General features: G+C 33.4%; 1 long non-coding RNA gene across 1 annotated transcript in view; it reads left to right on the forward strand.

The window, feature by feature from the left end:
- The first annotated feature begins 5,320 nt into the window (after positions 1-5,320).
- LOC142353191 (uncharacterized) overlaps positions 5,321-13,952 on the forward strand; it is a 39,794-nt gene continuing 31,162 nt past the window's right edge. Inside the window, exon 1 of the long non-coding RNA XR_012761034.1 lies at positions 5,321-7,583. This is a non-coding gene — a long non-coding RNA (uncharacterized LOC142353191). The remainder of the gene's footprint in view (positions 7,584-13,952) is intronic.

Here is a 13,952-nt window from a genome sequence, read left to right on the forward strand (position 1 = left end):
CTCAAATAAGTTTTTTTGTTCAGTCAATTTTGGCCGATCGATATTATCATCGTAGAGAAATGCGAGTGGTAGCATTAAACAACTCGTCCAGCGAATAATTTGAAATTAAAAAGATTTTTTTGAATTTGGTATTTTTCGAGGAGATTGAGGTTTAAAGATTTGTGTGAAAACGTGGTATTTGCATGATTTTGTTCACTTTTAGCGTAATTTTTGTTCAAATTAAGGCTTTTCTATAAAAAAGTTATTGCAAAATTACATTTCACATTACAAAATGAAACAATTTTGTGTTGCCAGAAGACCGATAAACAAACTAGTTTTGGCTGCAATCAAAACTAATCTGGTAAGCCGTTTTATCTGCTAACTATTCGTTTTATGACTTCGATAACACGAGTTTTCGTAATTGTAATTTTTCGTAATTTTTTAAATTTTGGATCGTTTTGAAATCTTATCTCATTATGTTCGCATTGGCAGTGCTCATTGGCCTAATAAAGACCTCCAATTGATCCTATATAAAGTTTCAAGAGAAAAAAATATGCTTTAAACGAATTCGACACTTTCTTCTCAAATTTCCACTGATGTTTTTTTTGGCTTTGCCTGTTTTTAACGTCGTTTTCATAATCATAGGACATGTTGTGATGTCTTATCGCGGACTTATTGATGGTTAAATTGCTGTTCTGCCCATCGAGGCATGACGTAGTGTATTTTTTTACTTCCAGTGAAAGCTCTTGAAATTAATGGCTGTTGAGTCTTTAATAAATTATTTTAAGATTTTTTTTGGACATTAACTAATCTTAAGCTTATTTTCGTGAACTTTAAGTCAGTATCAGTAATGACATGGCTTCCTTTTTTTCTACCGCAACTAAAATGAATCTTGCGGGTGGTTTTATCTTCTAACTACTGATATTATGACTTCGAGTTTTCATAATTGTTTTGTAAATTTTTGTATATTATTGTAATTTTGGATCCCTTTGAAATTTCATCACCTTAATATTGATAGTTCTTAGTGACTTAAAAAAGACATTCAATGGAGCGTGGATAAAGTCTGCAGAGAAAAAATTATGGTTTAAATTGCTTCGACACTTTCTTGCACTTTTCCACTGAATTTTTTGGTATTTGCCTGCTTTTGTTGTTGTTTTCATAATCATAAGATTTTTTTTGAAGTCTTATTGATGATCTTAGGAAGATAAATATCTTTATCTCCTTATTGAGGCATAACTTTGCGTTTTTATTGATTTCCGTCGAGAGCTATTGAATTAGAGGCTATTAAAACATTTTTGGACATTAACCAATATTAAAATATTTTTCATGAACTATAAGTTAGTCTCAGTAATGGCAAGACCACCATCCTTTTTACTGCATTGGAAAATATTTTGTGAGGTGGTTTTATCTGATAAATATTTGTTTTATGACTTCGATGCCACGAGTCCTGATAATTTCAAAAAAACTTCAGACTTTTTTGTAATTTTGGTTCCTTTTGAAATCTTATCTCATTTTCATAATATTGATAGTTCACATTGGTTTATAAAAGACGTCTGAAGAATCTTAGATAAAGAGTTCGGAGAAACGCGATTGGTTTAAATGGCTTCGACACTTTCTTCTCGGATTTTTCTACTGAATTTTCGGTTTTTGCATATATTTGTTGTCGTTTTCATAAGACTTATTGTGATTTCCTGTTATTGACTTATGATTGACAAACATCCTTGTTTTCTCATGTAATTTAGCGTATTTTTTGTCTTCTGGTCAAAGCCATTGAGTTTAACGTCGTTGATATAACGGGTTTTCTCAAAAATTTTATGGTTTTATTTTATTTGTTCATACTTGTTGAATTTTTGAAGTCATATTGTTAAAAATTAGAAGAACCCCATCGCTGTTAAGTATTTATTTGAGATTACAATTTTTTTAACTAATTTTTTTTCTTTTCTTGGCTTCGACACTTTTCCTCGCTCAATTTTTTTTGATTTTGCTCTTTTTGCCTTTTTTTAAATTTTTCATGTAGGCATAAAATGCTGACTGGTCGCATAGGCTTCTAATTGAGAATTCAATGAATGATGTTGCCAATGCACTCATTTTTAGCGAATTTTATTAAAGTTTACGATGTTGTTTGTTCTAAAAGATTTTTTTACTTTTCAGTTTTTGTTCTTTTCGTCAACTTGTAATTTATTCTCATCCTTGAGAGGTTCCATCCAAATTTTTTTTTAATTAAAAAAATATTTTTCCATTGATATCATGTCGTAACTGATATTTTGTTTGTTGGACAATATGCGTTTTCATAAAAGTTTTGTGAGTAGTCAACATTTGGTGTTTCTTTTTTTCTTCTTTCATCATATTCGCTGAAAAATTTTTGTTTTTGTTTATTTTGTTGTTTATTTCTCGTAGTCTTTCTAATGGCAGATCTTGTGACCGCTGTATTGAGACATGGTATTATGCAAATCCTTTAGTAGTTCGATTTTGTAACGATTTTTTAAAAATCAAACGTCTATTTTTGATTATCTCTTCATTTGTTTGACATTTAAGTCAAAAATGTAGATGAGCTCGGGTCGGAACATCATGTGCGAACGCACATGAACGAGCATCCTTGATTCTTCACAGTTCAAAATTTGCGACGAACCGAAACCGTGTGAACGCATTATGGCGTGGATAGCTTCAGCTCTTATGAAAGTTGTTTTTGGGTGGCTTTTGTTTAGTTATTTCTTTCCAGAGGGCTTCGTTTACACAAACCAACGCCAATTTCAATCAACGGGGCTCTCAACCAAACAGTACTTTTTCTCAAGGCAAGCTGAAATCGGTCAAACTTTCTGTTCACGTGCGGCACGAGGCAGAGAGAAAAAATGAAACGTAAACTACGTAAACTGGGCAAACCGCCCCAAGTTTTGCCCGGAGAAAAAAGTGTGTGTGCTTTTTGTGGTTTGTTATTTCAACACGGAGGCGACAGGAGTGAAATTTGGAGGGTTCTCAAGCCCCCCAGTTGGGGTAGTTGGGTTGATTTGATCAAAGTTCGCTGGGACTTGTACCCGGGTTGTCACAGATATTGGGTAAACTGTTTACTTAGTAAATTGTGAACGTACTCTTGTAATTTGTATAATCAAGATTTGAGCATTTTGGGTTTCCGTTGACCGAATAAAAGATTGATTCTAAACGGATATTTTTGAAGTTAAATCCAGCAAATATTAACCTTGAAATACGAACGCAGTTTCAGCTGTACTAAAAATTTTCTTGGTAAAATTTACTGTTAAAAGTTTTGTTACCAATTCTTTCAGGTTGCAAAAATACACTATCAGAAAAAAATAATCGAGGAAAAGGAGTTTTGAAAAAGTGTATAGTTTCAACACAATATCATCGACTATTTAATTACTCAAAATTCAATACGATTATAATCTTTTTCGGTGTTCTGTTTTAAAAGTGGCTTCAAAGGTTTTAACTTTTCCCAAAATGGCACCCCCCCCCCCCCCCCCCCCCCGTTCTATAGCCGAAACATCCAACTTTGGGTTATAGAGGTAATTAGAATAAAAATTCAAAAAATCAACGCTAATTTTGACCCAAAAAGCCCACTGTCAACAAAATCCATCAAGTTATGTTTGATTTTGTTGAACTTGGTAAGTTAGGTTGAATGACTCATCGGTTAACAAAACCTGTTCGATCATGATTCAACTAATGAGATTGATTTCGTCTATTACTCCTTGTAATTCGGAATTGTTTTCCTAGTTGACCATTTTAAGTTTAAATTGTACAGTTAGAATCAAAGTTGTGTTAACATAATTTGACGTGTCGCGCGTTCCTTCAACTTTTCCCGCCAATTTGTTCCCGCTTTCTTCCTTCCTGTTTTCCCTGTACCTGCTACTCTGTTTCTTTTCACGCATAATTAGTTCTAATTGACCGAAATGTTTCTCTTAGCCGATTTAGTTTTGAGAAGGATTGGTTTGAGTGAAACGCTTTGTTTGTCTTTTTAACAACAAAAAAAAGTATTTCAAAGTTGTTGCATTAAAACTTCTTTATTTTACAAGTTATTTTATGCTTTCTCATTAAGTTGAATGTAAAAAATTATGAACTCTTTTAGACAGAAAGTTCAGAAAAGAAAAAAATTTTAGAAAAAAAGCTTCAATTCCTAGATTTTGAGCCGTCTTTTTTAACATTATTTCATATATTTCAAATATGATATTTTGATTCGAGTAAAATATATTGTTTCAACTGTTTCAATCAAAATATACACATTTGAGATATACAAAATTTTGGAAACCGCACATTTTTGTCTCAAAGTAAAGTGATAGAAAACTGCAAAAAATGATTAATATTTTTAATTATTACTTTTAATTAATAGTTAACTAAGCAGTATAGAACACCACGATCCAAAAAAGGCCTCTCCCAATCTTTTTTTTTAAAAAAAAAGGCTGTCAGAAGGCTGCTTTAATTAGCAAATTCCGATTATGAACCAGCTAATAAGTGCCCGTTTCCCTAATCAACCCCAAATAACCCCCCCCCCCCCCCCCACCCCTGCAATGTGCAATATTTATGCACGATTTTGGGTATTTACGCTGTTTGCCCGTACTTGACGGGAAGTCTTCATTGAGGGAATCTTTGTTCACACTCTCACAGCTTTCTTTTCATTCTTCTTACAGCCGCTTCATTTACCACCAAATGTCCCATTCAAAATGCTCAAAGTGTTTCATTTGGCCGACTGTACTGCAAAGGTCTATCAGATTGATTTATCTATTGATTTATCAGAGACGATATATTTAATAGAAAAATTATCCATGAGCAATGTATGAGTTTTAGAAATAGAGTGATTTGTTTTTTTAAATAAAAATTCCTTGAATTTCGGTTCGGTTAAAAAAATATTACTTTCTTATTGGAGACGACATCAATTTTGTCCATCTATACTGAACTCCAAAAAAAATGTTATAAGAATTTAGAAATTTTTTCCTGAAATTAATTTTTTAAAACAGTTTTGTCGTTTTTGCTGACAAATTTTCGTATTGCGCGTTGTTGTCATTTATAGAATATCAATAGTGTTATAGACAAAGTTATTACCAAGTTAATTTAGTCTGAACTGGTCAAATATAGGCTGCACTTCGCTGAACAGTATCCAAAACAGAAAGAAAATGTCTGATCAGAGAAAAACAATCATGCGGCTCAAACCAGCAGTCATACGTACTGTATTCATATGTCTATTTTTTAGCTTCAATTTTGACTTTCACAGAAGAAAATGAATGATCAGAACTGAATTTAAAATGATTTCTTTCAATTTCAGTCTGGACTTTCTATGATTCAGTGCTGATCAGTGCTGATCAGAGCATTTACAGGCTTAGGTTCAGCGTCAAATCGTTTAAGAGATACGTTCATAACGGAGAGAGAGAATAGGAAACTTGTTTTGAAGTATTGGGCAGCTTCAAAGTGTCATTCCTTTTCCTGACTAGCTTCTGGTCTCAGTTTTCGCTTTTCCCAACCCCCTCCCCTTCCCCCTTACCTCTCTTCCCGTTTGGGCTAATATATACCCCTTATACTCCTGTATATCTCTCTCTCTCTCTCTCTCTTTTTCTCAGTTTTGGAGTGTGTTATATAGTTTTCAATCCGGATATTCTTTGTCTATTTGCCGGATATGTTTTCACCTTTTCTACCCGCGTTATAATACTTGTTATAATCACCCGCCCTCCCTTTTTTCCCCAATTTATTCCCGCTTTTTCCCGCTTTCTGTAATTCTCTTCAGCAGAAGCAAGAGAAGATATTGTTGTTAGTTAATCTTTCTGGTCCGTGTTTGACTCGATAATTCCCAGTTTTCTTTCCCTTTCCTTCTGCTTTTCCTTACATTCGTTAACTTGTCACTTTGACTTATTTACCCAACTTGGGCTCAAATCGAACAGCTAGTTGAATATAACGTTGAACTCGCGACTGTTTTTGTTGTTATTGTTACGTCTCTCTCGTTATTATTGTTGTTGTTTTTGTTTTGAGGCTCTCCGCTTTTGCTAATTTGTGGAGTGATAAATTTGTTTAACTTTTTCTACCACAACATAAGTTCATTTTTTAAAATTTGTCCTGCTCAAGTTCATCTTCTGCTTGCGTCATTTTGAAATCCTTTAACTTATCGATTTATAGTTTTTCGGTTGACAAGAAGTTGGCTTATAATAATTTCTGCAATTTTCTTGAAGTTCAAATTGTGCCCAAATTAACATTTTTTCAGATTTCAGCGAACAATTGTGTATTGTGTAACAATAATATTTTATTTCATTGTGAGAAAAAAAAAACAATTTTGTTTACTTTTATCATTGATTTCTTAGTAAATAATTTCCGGCCTTGAAATTGATTTTCATTCAGTTCAAATTTTTCAACTTCAAAGAAAAACTGTCAAAAACTGCAAAATATGCCTATAAAAGTATAATTTTTATGGTTGTAAGAATAAAAGTATAAATTGTTATTTATGATGATATCATTTGAATAGCTGCTGAAAACACTTGTTCAATTTTCATTTGCAGACCCGAAAACCCACACCGACGCAAAAATGCAAATTATTTGAAAAAGATAATTTTATATACCCCCTTGCTCATACCTTACTAGCCCGCGTCTGAATTTCACACAACCCTAATCCTTTATCTCCTCCCCCCCCCCCTTTTTCCTATACTCATCTCTTACATATTCCATTATTGAATCTCCTTGTATTTCGCTTCGTTCCCTTCATTATTTCGCCTTAATCTAGCCTCTATTCTTTTATATGTAGTATTTTAAGCTCTTCAATAACCTCACAGATTTTCAAAGGAGAAATGGGGGAACAAAACCGACCCCAAAAAGATTTTTGCCAATAATAAATAAAATCTTGTCGCTGCTATTTCGATAGTTGTTCTGTTTATTTTAACTATTAGCTGGATTTAATAACAAACCAGTGTGGAGGTATCGTTAGTAATCAATCATAAGCCCGCGCTTAAAATTATTCCCGAAGTGTTAAACTAGTTACTTCATTTCCATAACTTTAGTGTTTTACTGTGACTTTTCCCCGTTATTTCCCTTCTTTCGGTTATAACACCCTTACTAATTCCTGCTTCTTATAACCAGATTAGTTATTACAAATTTGATATATAACCAGATTTTAACAAGTTCTCCACCCTTTGAATTTACGCAACTTCGATTCTTATATCCTGAATTTGGTAATTTTTTTATATCGTATTTCTAATATTTTTTTGAACTAAACGTTTACATTACTAAGATAAGGAAAGTGTTTTATTCACATTTTTCTACTTGTTGGTTTTATGTTAGCGTGCTTAACATGCGGACAATTGATTACACTTCCTGAAATTCCATCGACCAGTTATTGATCACAAAGCCCAATTAATTTAGGAAAAACGAACCCCGTTCTTCCGAATTATCGATTGAATCGGCGCTAATTATACAAAATTGGTATGAACTTTTGTAACCGATGGTGAAATTGACCTTTCATTTTAGCTGATGTTAACTTTATTTTGTCAAAAATGCGTTGTCTGTGTTAACCTGTGTCCGAATCTGGCAGAAATTGATTGATTACTCGATTGGACGTCACTCTGGCGTAAAGTTTTATCGTCATCAATCGAGTGCTGCGTTATAGAAGCAGATTTCTAACCCAGGTAAGAGTGATAGCAGTTGTCTGATTTTTTTTAAAAAAATTACGTCACAAGGACCAAAATGGCCGTTACTCAAGTCACAAAAAAGTATTTAGCCTTTTCGTTTTACAAGTTTGAACGATGCTAAATTACGTTTGGAACTTGCTATCGTCAAATTGCCTTCAAGCAGGCTTTGCAAAAAGGGTAATAGTTTTCAATTTTCGGAGATGTTTACAAAAATCGAGAAGCACTTTTTCTATGGAAATTGAATTAATTATAAATAAAAATGATGTGAAGTGATTAAAACAAAGTCTATAATTTTTTACCGAAAATCCTTGACACGTTCGCCTCTATATGACTTCAGTTTTAGATGGAGGTAGATAGAAAAAATTTTGATTTTTTTTTGTTCTGAGATTTTTTAAAGGTATTTGAGTTTTTCTTACTAAATATTTTAAGAAATACTTGCCTTCAGAAGTACACTCCGACTTGAGCTATTTTAATCTTCCTTTCTAGTGCATCTCTATAGAGCAACAGGTTGGTGGTCGAGCAAATCAACCTTAAATATTTCTTAAAATAATATTGTTTGAGCATGCTGATCTAGTTTAAACCTGCGAAGTACAATATACATAAAAAGCTGTTCGAATTGAGATTCGATCATGTCTCATGAGCTTTCAAGAATATCGTAAACAATAAAGGTATGAAAAAAGCTTTTCGCACAAAAATGTTTAAAATTTTCCCTAACTGAATTTAGTACATACTATTGACTTGTTATAGTTGATCAGAGTGATGTTTCAGAGATATTGTTAGGATGCTTTCTTAAAGGCGTTCTTTCCTATTCAAAATTTATTCACACTAAATCAACAGCATTATATTTTAATAGAATTGAGCTATTTTCCTTTTGTGACAAAACTGCTGTTCTGCTTTCGAAACTTGGCATAAAAAACTCGCTAGTTTGCTTGAAATTCAGGAGTAGACCTGTTTTCCTTCTTATTACCAATAGACGAGTAGCCAAAATTAAAAGACTATTGACAAGCAAAAACACTAAATCGGCCAGTCGCGACAAAATATCACACACCTAATCTTATTTTGTGATAACAGATTTCAAAAGAATTAATCGTTTTAAAATCATTTTTGGGGTCTTTCCCATTATAGTTCCCCCCCCCCCCAGCTTAGTGGTCAGATAACCTATAGCCCCCCCCCCCCATCATGGTAAATATACCATAATGGGGGGGCTATATTTTCATGGGGGGCTAGAATGGGAAAGACCCCATTTTTCAAGCTAATATCAAAACGTTAGCTTGCTAATTTCAATTTTATTCTCCGCCATGATTTAAGGTTGTGAGCCTTGTTTGAACATTTGTGATAGTTAGTGAATTGAGTTCAATTTTTCTTCTAATTTGGAGATTTGCGTTCTCGATGGCATTTTTCCATGGTGCCTGTGGTTGAGCAAACGTTAACAACAATGACACGATTTGTCATTTTTGTCAAAACTTTTAGTGACCCCCGTCCCCTTTGTCCCAGTCATATTCTTCCCCATCTCTACGGGTCGAATTTCAGTGACAAAATTGGTGCATTTCAGTCATATTTGCCCAGTGTCTAAATTATATTCAAGTTTTGTGTTTTGTAAGTTTGTTCAATTATTTTTGAACAACGAAATCAGTGTGCAAATTATTTGGATGTTGCGATACATGCGCTGTAGTTTAGTTGATCTTAACAATACATTCCGACACTTGGAGTTGTTTTCGAATTTCCTCCGGCAATATTCTTTTCAAGATTTGTTAACACATCTCGATTACTTTTGAGACAAATTGGATTGGTGATTTTTTTACACCAAAACGTGCAGAGAAGCTAACAGAGAGGGCTTTTGCGGCGTGAAATTTTTCATTGTAATTTAAAATCCATTGCTACTCACTTCTAAATAATGGTTTTTTATTTCCTCAATTTATATTTCTTGAATTGTAATTCAGGACTTGTCCTTCTATGGTTTTTGTCTCGTCATTTGATATACTTATTAGCATGAACAAACATTGTGCTTTTTGAACAATTGAGTGAATGTTTTGAAGACTGTTGTTCAGTGTTATTTGAGAGTCGTGTGGCTTAATCAGTGTTTCGTTTTTATAAGTTTTATAACTCAGAAAATCAGAAAATTCGTCAAAAATTTAGAATATTTACATTACGGGACTGGACGTCACAGAATAAACCAGCGTATTTTTGCAAAAACTTCCATTCATTTTGACAGTTTCTTCATGCTGCGAATTTTAGATATTAAGCTAAACCTAAATTACACCGTCATGGTTATGAAATATAATTTTTTTGATTGAACTGATGGAAGCATGATCAAATTGAACTTATTATACCTGATACAAGTTCATTGCTGATTTTTGATAATTGCAAAGTTTCAGTCTGATTCTATCTAAGAGCGATATTCTGGATCATCAATCTAAGTCGACATAATTTTGCTTTCAATTCATATGAAAAAAAAAATAATCTTCAAAAATGACTGATTTAACGTGTCGAATTGAAATTCGATCGTTTCAGTTTGTCCTAGTGTAGTAAAAAAACTCAGTTACGTGTGGTCTTTTTTGGTCTTACTCAACGGAAAACAATTTCTTCAAATATTTATTTTTTAGCTTGGTCTTCCCGTGACCAGTTTGGAGGACCAGTTTGCTCATTCTTCTGCTTTTGCAAAACTGAATTTATAGCATTTATAGCTTCAGCAATTTATGAAAAAGCAATTTATTTAACAATTTTTCCGATCGACATAATGAAATAAAACCAACAGATCAGTTCAAAGAACCTTAACATGTCTTTGTAACCTGTTCAAAAAGCTAGGTGTGTACCATTTTGAGGTGATATAGACGTACGTACATCAACCTCCTTTCAATCAAGCGCCGTTTCTCTTTGTTACCTGTTTTTGATGTCAATAAGTGAATAGCAATTGATGAATAAAATAACAAAGCCGTTTCGGTCAGCATAACACAAGCCTGTTTTTAATTTATATCTCACAGCCTGTTTGGTCGTAATTTCCGCTCGTTATGCTCTTTGTATTCCTTGTTTTCCAGCTCAAAAGAGCAAATTCTAACAGGATTATCGCGAGAAAGAATTTATTGAAAAGATTTTATTTCACACAATCCTTGCTGAACAACCCTAGCTTGAAATTATTCAGCACAGTATTAACTTCTGAATAAATTTCGTCAGTTTTTTCAAGGGGTGAATTGGTTAAAGGTGAGTCATTTTTCACACGCCTCTTTCAATTAACTTTTTTCAATAGAACTGTCCATTTTTATCAGGACTTGAAAAACAAAACAAAATAAACGCCTATGGGGCACCTTGCAAATTATTGATGAAAAATTGATAACAAATTAAATCTTTAAAGTCTATAATTAGAGGCTGCTTTTTTCTTTAATTGTATCACAGTTTTTGGTCTTCTATTATTATTTTGAAATGACGTGAAATATGATTTTCTTAAATTTTTAATCTTTAACTAAAAAAACGATTTCGGGACATAATCCCTGTTGTGCACCCTACTTATTTCAAAACCTATGGTATGTATCAATTATTTTTCAATCCAGAAGTTTGAAGTTTTTGAAACAGGATTATGCAATGAAGAGTGATTGCTTAAAAGCAATAATTTGATTGTGGTGCTTCTCTCTCTTTTTAATTAGTGTCCCAACAGTTTTTCATGATGGCATTATATATTCTAGCAGTAGACATACTGGATGCACACCTCCATACAATCAGAGACTGCGAAGACACTATTCTCTTTTATATAGAGAGAACTCTACGAACTGTAGTCAGTCTATTAGTTAGATACACCATGTGTATACTCTTGACTCCGGTGCTGTACTTTATTACCACCGTAATAATAGAAGTTTATCTTCAGTGTTTTACTGAGTCTTTTAGTCTGAGAGATATAGGTAAGCCTACTTCGCGCGCAGAAATAAGTAACCCTAGCTCTTTATACGTTAAGGTTGTAAAAGGACCCCACCTTGGGTCTGCCTTAACTGGTGCGACCAGTGAGTTAACAAACTCTAACCGTAAAAGGAACTTACACAAAACACCCTTTTCTCTCTTTACCAAAATGAATTAAATATACTTTTAAGCACAACAAAACAACTTAAATACCACTATTTTGCAGTAGAGCAACAGCCTCTCCTCTCTTTACCAGCAAAAGCATCACGGACTGCTTTTCTTTCATATTTAGTTAAATTTTATCGAGCTCAACTCACAGAGGGCTCAGTTCTTTTCGTTTACGATCCTCTAACAAACACATATACCTCTTTAATATATTACACTTTATTTATTCCACTATCTGATACACTATTTGAATTCCTTAACGGAGTATGGTCAGAAATACAACCTTTGGATACAGAAGGTGTATTTCGAAAATCTTCTTTTGAATTTCTCAAACGCCTTGCATCCTCCCTTAATGCTAATGCATCACAATCACGGAAGAGAGCGTACACAAAATTGCTGGACAGGAAATTGAGGGCTTCAATCACCTTCTCAGAACATACTTAAGTTCTGTTAAAGAGGCAGATCTAGACGATGAACAGATATTTGATTCTCTTACACTTTTATGTTGATATAAACACAGATTTTGGAAAAGTTTGGCAAGACAAATTTTCGCAGCCACAAAACTAATAGCAGATACATTTCCACAAATACTACCTAAACTATCTGAGACGCTTCAATATATTTACGATCCACACTGGTTTCCACAAAATTTCGTAAATATACCGGAAATACCATTCGAAACTATTCAGAAACTAACCATTAATCACCATAAAAAAGAAATTAAAAATTATAATGCAGAAACCCAACCATTTACTTGTAAAAACATTTCAGAGAATACAAACACCTCTCTGGAAGCCTCACCAATAGAAAATATGGATACTATAATCCATTCTCAACCAGATACCCATCTCTATGAAACCACAGAAACAGATTTTAACTCAACATTATTGGATGATGGAACACATTTTTCATCACTCACGGTAAAGACATTAATCGACCTTAAAAAAATGATCAAAACTATAACCACAATAACAACAATAATAATGTTACTAACAGTACCACTGATAACACACATATTTATCGGAATCATCTGTGATTTCGACTGAACTGACATAAAATTCAGATCCACTAAATACACTTACCTACACTACCAAATGTGAATACACCCCTACCACGTCTACACAGACGAAATTCAGTACATTTTAACAATGAACCAATTACTCTAAATAATTCAACACAACCTACACCAGCTACCAACCAAAATATTCAAATAACCCCACAACAATTAGTTAACATTGTTAGACAGTTAAACTCACAAAGTACACAACAAATTACAAATGCTCCAACCCCTTATTATTTACAGGCAGCGTCAACACAAACACCATCACCTGTAGTCCGTAGAAATGCACAATTGATATACCCTTATTTAGGCGGCTCGGTACCCATGCAACAGTCCTTAAGACCGTTTGATGGTACTGACCCTACATACACAACAGAAGATTTTCTAAATGCTATCACAGCAAACATGGTCATGACAGCAGGACCAGAACAGGCTGATTCACCATATCATGAAGCGTGGATCCTGAAACGAATTACCATGATACAAACAGCCCTAATCGCACCAGCACAACAATGGTACTCACATCTACCACTCGACATAAAAAGAATTGGCAAGCATTTTGCCGCGAATTCCAAAAAAACATTTGATAATCAACAATCGCTAACACAAGCGAAATCATTATTAGAGAGCATAACACGTGCCTCCGGTGAACAAATTAAAACATTAGCACTTAGAATCGAGCAGATGACTCGAAAAGCAGAAATAAGTAGCCCCAGCTCTTTATACTTTAAGGCTGTAAAAGGAGCCTACCTATATATATATATATATATATATATATATATATATATATATATATGTATATATATATACATATATATATATATATATATATATATATATATATTTATATATATATATATTTATATAAATATATATATATATATATATATATATATATATATATATTTATAGAGAGAGAGAGAGAGAGAGAGAAACTGAGTGCGGTGAAGCACGCCGAATGGTTATAACATCAAAGAGAGGCCAGCAAAGAAATTGTGTTCAATGGTCCCTCTGAAGGACATAGAGACCAAAATTGCGCTCAGGAGAAAAAACTTTTGGGTAAGCTTCGTTAAATCAAATGACGTCTTACGGTTTTAAAAAACCAAAATACTGACTCCAGAGTTTGAAATAGAGCAACCAAAAATGACTTGAGGCTCAAAATTGAAAATATGGAAATATGGATAGCGAAACCAATGAGATACTTAGACAAAGTTGATATCTCCGTAACATTTGTTGCGCGAAAGACAATAGGTAAT

Source organism: Convolutriloba macropyga, chromosome 14 (assembly GCF_964194025.1).
Source record: "Convolutriloba macropyga chromosome 14, txConMacr16.3, whole genome shotgun sequence".
Taxonomy (NCBI): Eukaryota; Metazoa; Xenacoelomorpha; order Acoela; family Convolutidae; genus Convolutriloba; species Convolutriloba macropyga.